Raw genomic sequence first — 10,044 nt, 5'->3', positions numbered from 1 at the left:
GTAAAACAGGGAAGCAGCATTTGGACAGGGTATTATAGCTTGTAAGAAATCAAAGATGGTCTGAATTTTTGAGCAAATGTTTCACTGCAGATAAATATGTAGTACAGTAAATACAAGCAGAATCTGCAAATAGCAACTACTAATTATAGGGCAGTTTTTGCATGAGGGAGTCTAGAAGTTCCTTCACAGATACCACAACAATGCTCATGAAGGTAGAAAGCACATTGGCAGACTCAACTTCACTATTTAACATTGTTTTCACCATCACTCCCTCAAAGAATTGGGTGCCTGATGGTCAGAAATACTGTGTGCCTGGTGGCTGCCTATTAGGTATGGGTCCTGGTGCCCATATGGTGACTGAAGAGATACTGAGGCACAACTTTCTCTCTCAATTTAGTGTTCATAGTTTGTAAACTGGAACTTCTGCTTTTATCCATATGCCATGGTTCTGGGCTTTGGCCACCTCTACTACCATCCTGAACTATTTGTGGAGTCTTGCCACAAATGAATTGATTCTCTAGAGATCAACAGTCCAGAAGACATCTTATAACCATAAAATTCTATAGAGGATCTAATTTCATATTGGCTTGCAAAAAATTCTATAAATGGTTTGCTTTATCTATTCTTCTTTAAAGATATGGATATCATATAAAAGCCTCATTAATTTTTACTAAAACATCACTGACGTCCCTCTATACTATTTTTTAAATATAGCATATTACTTTCATGGTGCATTCTGAAAAATTTAGAGTATATGTAAAAGTATAAACCAAATATAAGCTGAAAGGACTATTAAAAATTAGAAAAAAACAAGTAAAAAAAAAACTTTTTCACAGAATTTCTAAAATGCCCTTTTTATCCTAGCAGTTGGTGAATTGTTGCTTATTCAAACAATCTACAGAAAAAAATATATTTTTTGCTTGGAAAGTATGAGAAATTCTAGCCCGAAAAGGTACTTGTCATGAAGTTATATACAAATGAAAGTATGAGCTAAGAATAACAGCACCATCTGAACCATAATTATAGTGCAGTGTTATAATCTGAATCTACAGTAACTTTGTAGAAATAATTATTTTTTAAAAATTGAAAACTACTCTTAACACTTTAAAACTAGCCTAACTCTTAAGAATATTAAGATGCCAATTCTTTTAAAGTTACTCTTCCTAAAGTTGTTTTATTTTAGATTTATGAGCAAGAGTTGAGCCAATTTGAGCAACAGTTTATAGGAGTATCTGAATTACAAATATAAAGTTAATTTTAAAGGCATCTGAAATGTTTAAAATCCTGTACTTATCATAACTTGGGTGGCTGGCAAATCCTCTAATATAGAGATAGAAAAATTTTGATATATTAATGCTTACCTCCTATCTCACCAACCAAATATCTAAGTGGTAAACAATTACAATCAATAATAACAAAATTAACAATGGTGATAATAACTGAATATATATGTTTCAGACACACTTAAAATATACTGCCTAAGTAAAATCTCAAAATAATTATATGAGGTAGATATTTTGAATTACAAATTAGGAAACAAGTTCAGAAACATTAAACATTACTTAATCATTCAATTTTTTATCTTTGTAAAAAATTATATGTATTAGGTTTGAGCACTATACCCCTAAAAATATGGTACACTCAAAGTGTTTTTTTCAATTTGTTTTCAATTTTTATCTTTAAAAATAATACTTTGGGACTTTGGACTTTATGTTTACTTTTTACAGTTTTAGAAAAGGGTTCCTACTGCTAAGAGAGATGGTACAAAGTAGAAAACATCAAAATGTTGGCCTTAGAAATGTCTTTAGAGAAAAAATTAAAAGACTGAAGAAAAAAGAACTTTACAATTTAAAATTTGGTATTCACACACTTAGTGCTAATCTAGCAGAATCTAATTCTCCAAATCCAGTTGTTACTGCTGTCTCTATTATCAGGTCCTTTATATTAAAGAACCATTGTCTTCAAAGAGCTTTAAATGGCATAACATAGACAGTTCCTGCACTTCACCTAGTTGGGTGTTTCCAATTCTATGAACTATGAACCTTTGATTTCCAGAGATTCTAGTCAACCCAAGGAATTAAGAATGTTTAATATGAAAAGGTCAGCAGATAATGAGCAATTCTAAGTTTACCAAAGATCGAAGGCTCCTATTTATTTCCCCAAATGGAAGAGGCAACCAATGATAGTTAACACAAATATGTACTTTTAGGAGAATGTCTCTTATAACTATTGTGTCATAATTCTCACCAAATTCAGGCATAGTTCCTTAATCAGTATATCTAATTATTGTATCGATTTTGGGAATAATTTCTTGTCATTTTCTTCATATCATTTAACTATCTTCAATCTCACAATGGTTTTTAGCATACTATGATTGCTTCATGTTAATCATATTTCTTTCAGTAGTATCTTGAGTTTGCTATTTTCACCTGAAAGTAGTGCTACCCAGTAGTGTTCCACAATTTAAAGCCTCAACTAGAATCACACAGATTCTGCTCCTATATAAAAAACATTCACATTAGTAACATTGCACCTTTCAATATTCAATTTAACTCAATAGTTTATTTATTATTACAATGAGATATTTATTATATAATCACCCTGTGATATATTAAAATTTTAGATGTCTGGACTTTATCAGAAGCCAGGAATTCTCACTCTGCCTGCACATTAGATTCATTTGGGAACCATTTAAAAACTGCCCTGTCCTCACTCCTGAAACAACTGATTCAGAACCTCTGGTGGGGGCCTCCCTGGTGGCGCAGTGGTTGAGAGTCCGCCTGCCGATGCAGGGGATACGGGTTCGTGCCCCGGTCTGGGAGGATCCCATATGCCGCGGAGCGGCTGGGCCCGTGAGCCATGGCTGCTGAGCCTGCGCGTCCGGAGCCTGTGCTCCGCAACGGGAGAGGCCACAACAGTGAGAGGCCCGCGTACCACAAAAAAAAAAAAAAAAAAAAAAAAAAAAAAAAAAAAAAAAAAAAGAACCTCTGGTGGTAGGGCCCAAGCATGGGTATCTTTACAGTGCTCACAGCTGAGTCTAAGAACTTTGAAATTTGAGAACTGGAAACTTCATGAATTAAACTTACATGGAATATGGATTAGGTTTTTCTTTTAAATTAATTCCACCATATTATCTTTTGTACATTAAAGTTGTGAAACAAATCTCTAAATAGTGTCTTAGTTTTTCTGTCCTGCATATTTGATGAATTTTCAAAATCTGGAAAGAACACATAAAATCATTTTTCTATCCTAAAAATACAACAGCTAATTAATAGGACGATCTTTTTATATTTTTATAAAGCACATCTTGTGTTGTATGCCCTCATAAAAATGGGAATACTGTTAACTGATATTCTAAGATACATGCTTAAATTATTTAAAATATTACCAATTCCATTATATATTTGAGATTTATATAATTTATGCCATTATAACTGCAATATAGCTAACATTCTCAGATAATACAATAGCGTAAAAAACTTTAAGAGATAGTGTAATATAGTGGTTCATAATCTCAGGAGCTAGACTGTCCAAATATCACCTTCAACTGTTTACTAGTTGTGAGAATTAAGTCAAGTTACTTAGCCAAGAAATGGAGATATGGATACTCAAAGTTAGCTTTGAGTATTAAAGATTTTATAGGTAAAGCAATTAGAAAACTATGTGGCCCATTATAAGTATTACAACCATACTTGTTTTGCTACTTCAAAACTAAAAGATATTAATATTAAAAACACTAATAAAGTTTCTATTATTACCTTTTCTCCCTAGAGATACAACTTATGGGTCTGGGAATCAAAAGGTTAAAGTAGGAATGGGCCTAAGTTACTAGCACTCCTAATGACCAACTTAGAGAATTTGTGTCTTCTGTTTCTACAACTTAAGTTTATGTGGGTCTAGAAGTCCTACTGATTTTCACCAGGAGAAACAGAAAGTTCCATTAAACATCAAGCCATGGCTACTGTCCTTTTGCCTTGAGCTCTTTGTGCTAAGAGACAATCTGGAAAGGACAGAAAATCTATCCTGGCAGGGAGCAAAGGACTCTATTCTTCTGAAAGAGGTAGGACTGCTGTTATAAAATGGAGCAGAAAATAACACATTTGGTTTCCAGATCATTTACTAGGGCCTCTATTGGTGTTCTCCTCCTTAAATTTAACAAGTGCAGCAGTCTGAGCCTATGAAAAGCATGGTGACCAAGGGCACCAGAGAAGCAGACCCCTCAGAGATGAAGGTCTGAGTTATCCCACCATCTAAATCACTTCCATGAGGAAAGATGCTATTTAAAGGTGACGGAGCACAGGCTCCAGAGGCGCAGGCTCAGCGGCCATGGCTCATGGGCCTAGCCGCTCCACGGCATGTGGGATCCTCCCAGACTGGGGCACGAACCCGTGTCCCCTGCATCGGCAGGCGGACTCTCAACCACTGCGCCACCAGGGAAGCCCAGGGATGGTGTTTTTGAAACTACCTCTTATAAGTTTCTTCAGGAAATGGAAACTACCAGAATCCTGGAGAGTTGGGGTGAATTTACTTTATAGATGGGTTAAAGTCCTTTATGGTAGAAGTGAGTGTAAGTGATGGACAGAGTAGACTAACTTTAGCCACCCCTGGAAAAAGGAAGTGTGGTTGGTCCCACCAGAGATAACGAAATGCAGGTGTTGGGGAGAAAAAGCGGTCACCTTAATAAATTGGAGTGATATTTTTTAAAAGTTGCTAGGCAGTCACAAACAACAGATGTCCATTGTATCAAAGGGCAGAAATATTGCTTACAGGACTGAAGTGAAACACCATATGTAGAAGAATCCCATGGTTTACTGAAAATGTCCTAGAATAAAGATGGAAAATGATAGCAAATAAATCTTGACCCAGACTGGAATATTTATTATAAATAAAAAACTATGACTGTATTAATATCTAAATTATTCATAAGAATTTCTATGAAGAGATACATAGAAAATTCATGACCCTATAGAAAATTAATTTTAAGTATGACTGGAATATTTATCATTTATCTGGGGAGACAGTTAAGTACATAAATATACCTTTTAAAAAAACCCCTCATTTTTAAGCAGAGAACTTCGAGAATCAGTAATATCTGCGTTTTCTACCAGTAAATTTTATGACCTGTATCAACATAAGGCCTTATGACTTTATGTTAAGGTATATGTAGCATTACTACTATCTACCTCTAGCCAATCAACCCCTGGTGGTACACTATTCCTATTCTTTTTTTTTTTTTTTTTTTTTTTTTTTGCGGTACCCGGGCCTCTCACTGCTGTGGCCTCTCCCGTTGCGGAGCACAGGCTCCGGAGGCGCAGGCTCAGCGGCCATGGCTCACGGGCCTAGCTGCTCCGCGGCACATGGGATCTTCCCAGACCGGGGCACGAACCCGTGTCCCCTGCATCGGCAGGCGGACTCTCAACTACTGCGACACCAGGGAAGCCCCACCATTCCTATTTTTTTTGAAACTTATCCACTAAGTCTTCTTTTGCCCCACAAAGTGTCCCAAGCCTTACTTTTTTCACACCTTTGAAAATACACTCTGCATAAGTTGAATTCAACATTCAATGACAATCACAGATTTTGGTGATTATTTAAATATCATAAATATTTTTATGAAAGTCATCATAAAGGCAGTTAAGTGAATACAATTAGTATAATGTTTCATATCTATTAAATAATTTATTCAGTTACCCCTTGTTACCATGTAACAACAAAAAAAAAAAACTGGCACAAACACTTTACATCAGGGAAGCCCTGGTGCATAGTACTAAAATTAATTTTATTTTATTTGTTCTTGCACAGATTAAGGTATCATATGTGTTTTGAAAGGTAAAAATACTATAAAATGTAATTTATAAATTTAGTCATTCTTCTGAAACTGGAAACACATATCAGCATATAACAAAAGTTATCATTGGATGATTAAATAAAACCTTATCTTTGCTTCCAAGATCACATATACTTTTTTTCCCAAAGGTTGATCTATGAATATATATGGGTATTTCATTAGGGCAGTGCTATCATATGCGGATAAAACATTAGGTTCAAGAGTTACTTGGATTAGTTTTTTTTTTTCCCTTCAGTGTGATTATTTCAATCATTTGAAATTAACCTAGGCTGATTTTTTTTTATAATACCGTTTTTTCTTATCCTTCTTGATTTTATCTGTTTTTGAGAATGTGAAAAACTATTACCTAAAAGTTAAAACTAAGCAAAATTTATACTCTTAAATGTGTCTTTCCCCCATACATTCTATGCTATCTCAACTACCCACCCTTTCCATCCATTCTATCCTATCCTTTTTAATCATCAACCTTATTATTGTCTGGTTTAATTGTCCTGTACTTGTTTTACAGAAATGAGCAGATATGACTACTTTCTTATTTTTCTTCTAATAAAAAGCTAACACACTATAAATTCCCTTTTGTGCTTTACTTTTTTTTTTAAACTAACAATATATTCTAGAAATTATTCCCTACCAGTTCAAACAGATCTTTTTATAGATGAATATTTCTACAATACATGGATATACCATAGTTTATTCAACCAATATCCTGTGAATGGGTGCTTAGGCTGTTTGCAATATTTTGCAATTACAAATATTGCTGTGATGAATATATTGGAAATACCTATTTTCATATTGTTAGAGGCATGTTTTCAGGATAAAGTCCCAGAATTGGAATGCTAGTTAAAATCTAAATGTACATATAGTTTTGTTACATATTCACAAATTCCTCTTCATACTTGCATTCCCATTAGTAACATATGAATATCTGTTTTCTAAAGTATTGTCAACAGAATGTTTCCATATATCACTTTCATATATATATATATATATATATGTCATTTCAGTGTAGGGCTTACTTGTATTTCTCTAATTATGAAGTAGGTGGCACATCCTGTCATAGGGTGTAGAACCATTTTTACCTCTTTATTTGTATTGCCTGTTCTTACCTTTTCTCCATTTTTCCTATGGGGTTCTTGAGGGTTTTTTTTTTTTTCCCTAAAAAATTTAGGACTTATTTGTATATTAGAGATGTTAGTCCTTCATCTGTGATATATATTGCAAATATTTTCTCCAGTTAGTTATCTTTTTTTATTCTGTTGTTTTGCCACACAATAGCTTTTTAAATTAATTTTATGTAATCATTTATCAATCATTTCCTTTATCACATCTTTATTTTGAGTCACTTTTAGAGAACACTTCCCTATATTCAAGTTATAAATGACCCTATTCTTGCTTTCTTTGGAAAATTGTATGGCTGTCTTATTTCTTGTCTTATTTCTTTTTGCTGTTGTAAATAATTTGTCCTAATATTATGTCCCCTAACTAGTTATTGTGTATATAAAAGCTATTGATTTCTAAATATTAATTTTATTACATGCTACCTTTAAAATTATTTTATTATTTTAGTCTTAGTTTTTTTTTTTAGTTTTGAAAAACATTTTATTCAAGAATTACATAATTTCAAATATCTTCCAAAATACAGTTTCCTAGATTGCTACATAAGAAAGCATATTCAGTAAGAAATTTAAATCATTAAATATATTTCACTAGTATATACATATAGAAGGCCAAGCAATTAATATTTAGCCCTGGAATGTGTACCATGTCTTTCGTTTTTCCTTATTAAAGGCTCAATCCAGCACTTTGCATAGGCTATGTACAACAGGCAAAGTTCAGTGTTCATAGGCGTTTGACATTAGCTGCTTCAATTTATAGCTGTGGTAGTTTGTCCACAGGGGTGTCAAATTTGAAGTCTGTAGGAAACAGATCTGGAGCCTAAGGATAGATTAGTCTGTAGGACTGTCTGATTGTAACATCAGCAGCACCAGCAATATCTCCAATTTCTTTTTGGGTCCTTTACTCAGCTGATGCCTGTGAGGCCATGTAAATGGCGGCTGCTGCCACAGATATCGGGCTCCTTCCAGGAACCAAGTCCAACTCCACAGCTTTATGGGCTATATGCGTAGCTGCCATCTGTACTTGTTTAGGAAGACAAAGGTTGGAACAAAACCTGGACATGAAGTCCCCAGTTGTAATCAAATCCACACTGGTTTCTAAAGCTTTCAAAATAAGTTTAAAACATCGACCGATTTCTTTCTTAGAAATTCGTGATACAGCACATATTTCTTTAAATGTCCTAGGAACTCCTTCCTGTCTGCAGGCAATATAGAGACAAGCAGAAGCTATGGCATAATTAGCCCTTCCCTCAGGCTGTTCTCTTCATACGCTTGCTTGAATAGATTATTTGTTCAACCAACTATATTTCGAGGGAGGTTGATTCTGTCTGCCACGGTAGTGATTTCTTTGAATGCATTAATCATTGCCCAATCAGAACTACTTATGATTCCCCTATTCTGGTACTTAAAATTACCACATTCATCCAAACTTGCAGCTCCTATACCCTTGCCATTCATAGTAGACAAATTTCCATCACTCAGAAAAGGATTCTGAGAATCTCCAACTCGAGATGGATCTTTTGTTGCTACAACCAGACCACATTCAGGACAGATCATATCACCAGCTCTGTAGTCCTCCACTAAGATCGCATCTGGATGGTTTGGACATGTGACTCTTGGAAGAGCATCCAAACGGCTGGTAGACGCCACCTTCACGGCCACTGTGATTCCAGCCACCAGGTACAACAGACACACTTCAGACACGAAGAGACTGTCTAGTCCTAGTTTTTAATATTGAGTTTCTGGGATTTAACATAAATACTTAGGATATATAAACTTATTTCATATAAACTGAGACTGTTTAATTCTTGTTTTATAATTCTTATTATTCTAATTGATATATTTTGTCTAACTGTATTGGCTAATGCCTCCAGAAAGTGTTGATTCTTAACAGGCACTGGTTCCTTGTTCCTAATCTTAGTGGAAGTGCAGTTAGTATTCACATGTTACATAAGATGACTTTAAGATTTAGCATATATTATATATATTCGGTTAGAATATATTTAGAGTATATATCTTACCCTTACACACACACATTTCTACTTATTTGAAGGTTTTTTCCCCAGAAATAGGATTTAAATTTTGTCAAAAGCTTTATATCTAAGAATATGGTAGATTATATTCATAATTTGACAATATTAAACAAATCTTGCATTTCTGGAATAAATTACACTTGGTCATGGTAAATCATTTTCATAATAGGATATTGAGTTTATTAACTTATATTTAATACTTTGCATTGATATTTCATAAGTAATATTCTTTTTCTGGTACTGTTTTTACTAGGTTTGCTTATGAATGTAACACTTCATAAAAATTATAGGAAGATTTCCTTTAATTTCAATACTCTGAACCAATTTATGAAACATTGCAACTACTGGGTTTCTGATTTTGTAGATTTTTCCCTTTGAATTCATATGGCCTGACTTCAGCGGGGGAGTGGGGTAGTTCCTTTCCTACCCATTTTTTCTCTTTAACTGTTGTTTTCTGCAGACATCAGTAAACTTAAGCTTTGTATCTCTAAAGAGGATGGCTTTGGTAAATTGTATTTCCCTATAAATGGATTTATTTGAAGAAACGTATGAGAGCACTCGTAATTTTTCCCTTTTCCCCATTTCAATACCTAGTTTCCCCTTGACATTTGTTTTGTAAATTTGTTTTTCCTTACTTTTCTTAAGTTAGCTAATGTTCTTTGGTAAAATTTTTCACACAAAATCAATTTTTTCCATGTCATTCATTCCTGTTTTTATATTAAAATGCCTCATCTTACTTAGCATTGGGGGGGTTTTTGGTTACTTTTTCTAGTTTTTTTTTTAAAGAAAACTGGGAATCTAATTAATTTATTTTCACTTATGTTCATTTTCACTGATAAAAACATTTAGGGCTATGACTGTTTGATCTGATTGCTGCTTTAAATGACTCCCATGTATTTTGATATGTAGAATATTCATCAGTAATATTTCTAAGAATTTTTTGATTTTTAGTGTTAGGTTACACTTTAGCCCAATAATTATCTAATAGAAAGCTTTAAAACTTCAAGATGGAATGGTCTTTTATGTTGTTGATAACTTGTAGTATTAT

At 33.9% G+C, this 10,044-nt stretch overlaps 1 pseudogene across 1 annotated transcript; it reads right to left on the bottom strand.

Moving 5' to 3' along the window:
* Positions 1-7,717: 7,717 nt before the first annotated feature.
* LOC307053804 (transcription initiation factor IIB-like) lies at positions 7,718-9,427 on the bottom strand (annotated as a pseudogene). Its single transcript has 2 exons — positions 9,424-9,427; positions 7,718-8,684 (listed from the first exon to the last, which is right to left on the bottom strand). The product of its transcript is annotated as a transcription initiation factor IIB-like (transcript).
* Positions 9,428-10,044: the final 617 nt, after the last annotated feature.

This window comes from Hyperoodon ampullatus, assembly GCF_949752795.1.
Source record: "Hyperoodon ampullatus genome assembly, chromosome: 5".
Taxonomy (NCBI): Eukaryota; Metazoa; Chordata; class Mammalia; order Artiodactyla; family Ziphiidae; genus Hyperoodon; species Hyperoodon ampullatus.
This window is presented reverse-complemented; position numbering and strand designations above follow the sequence as displayed.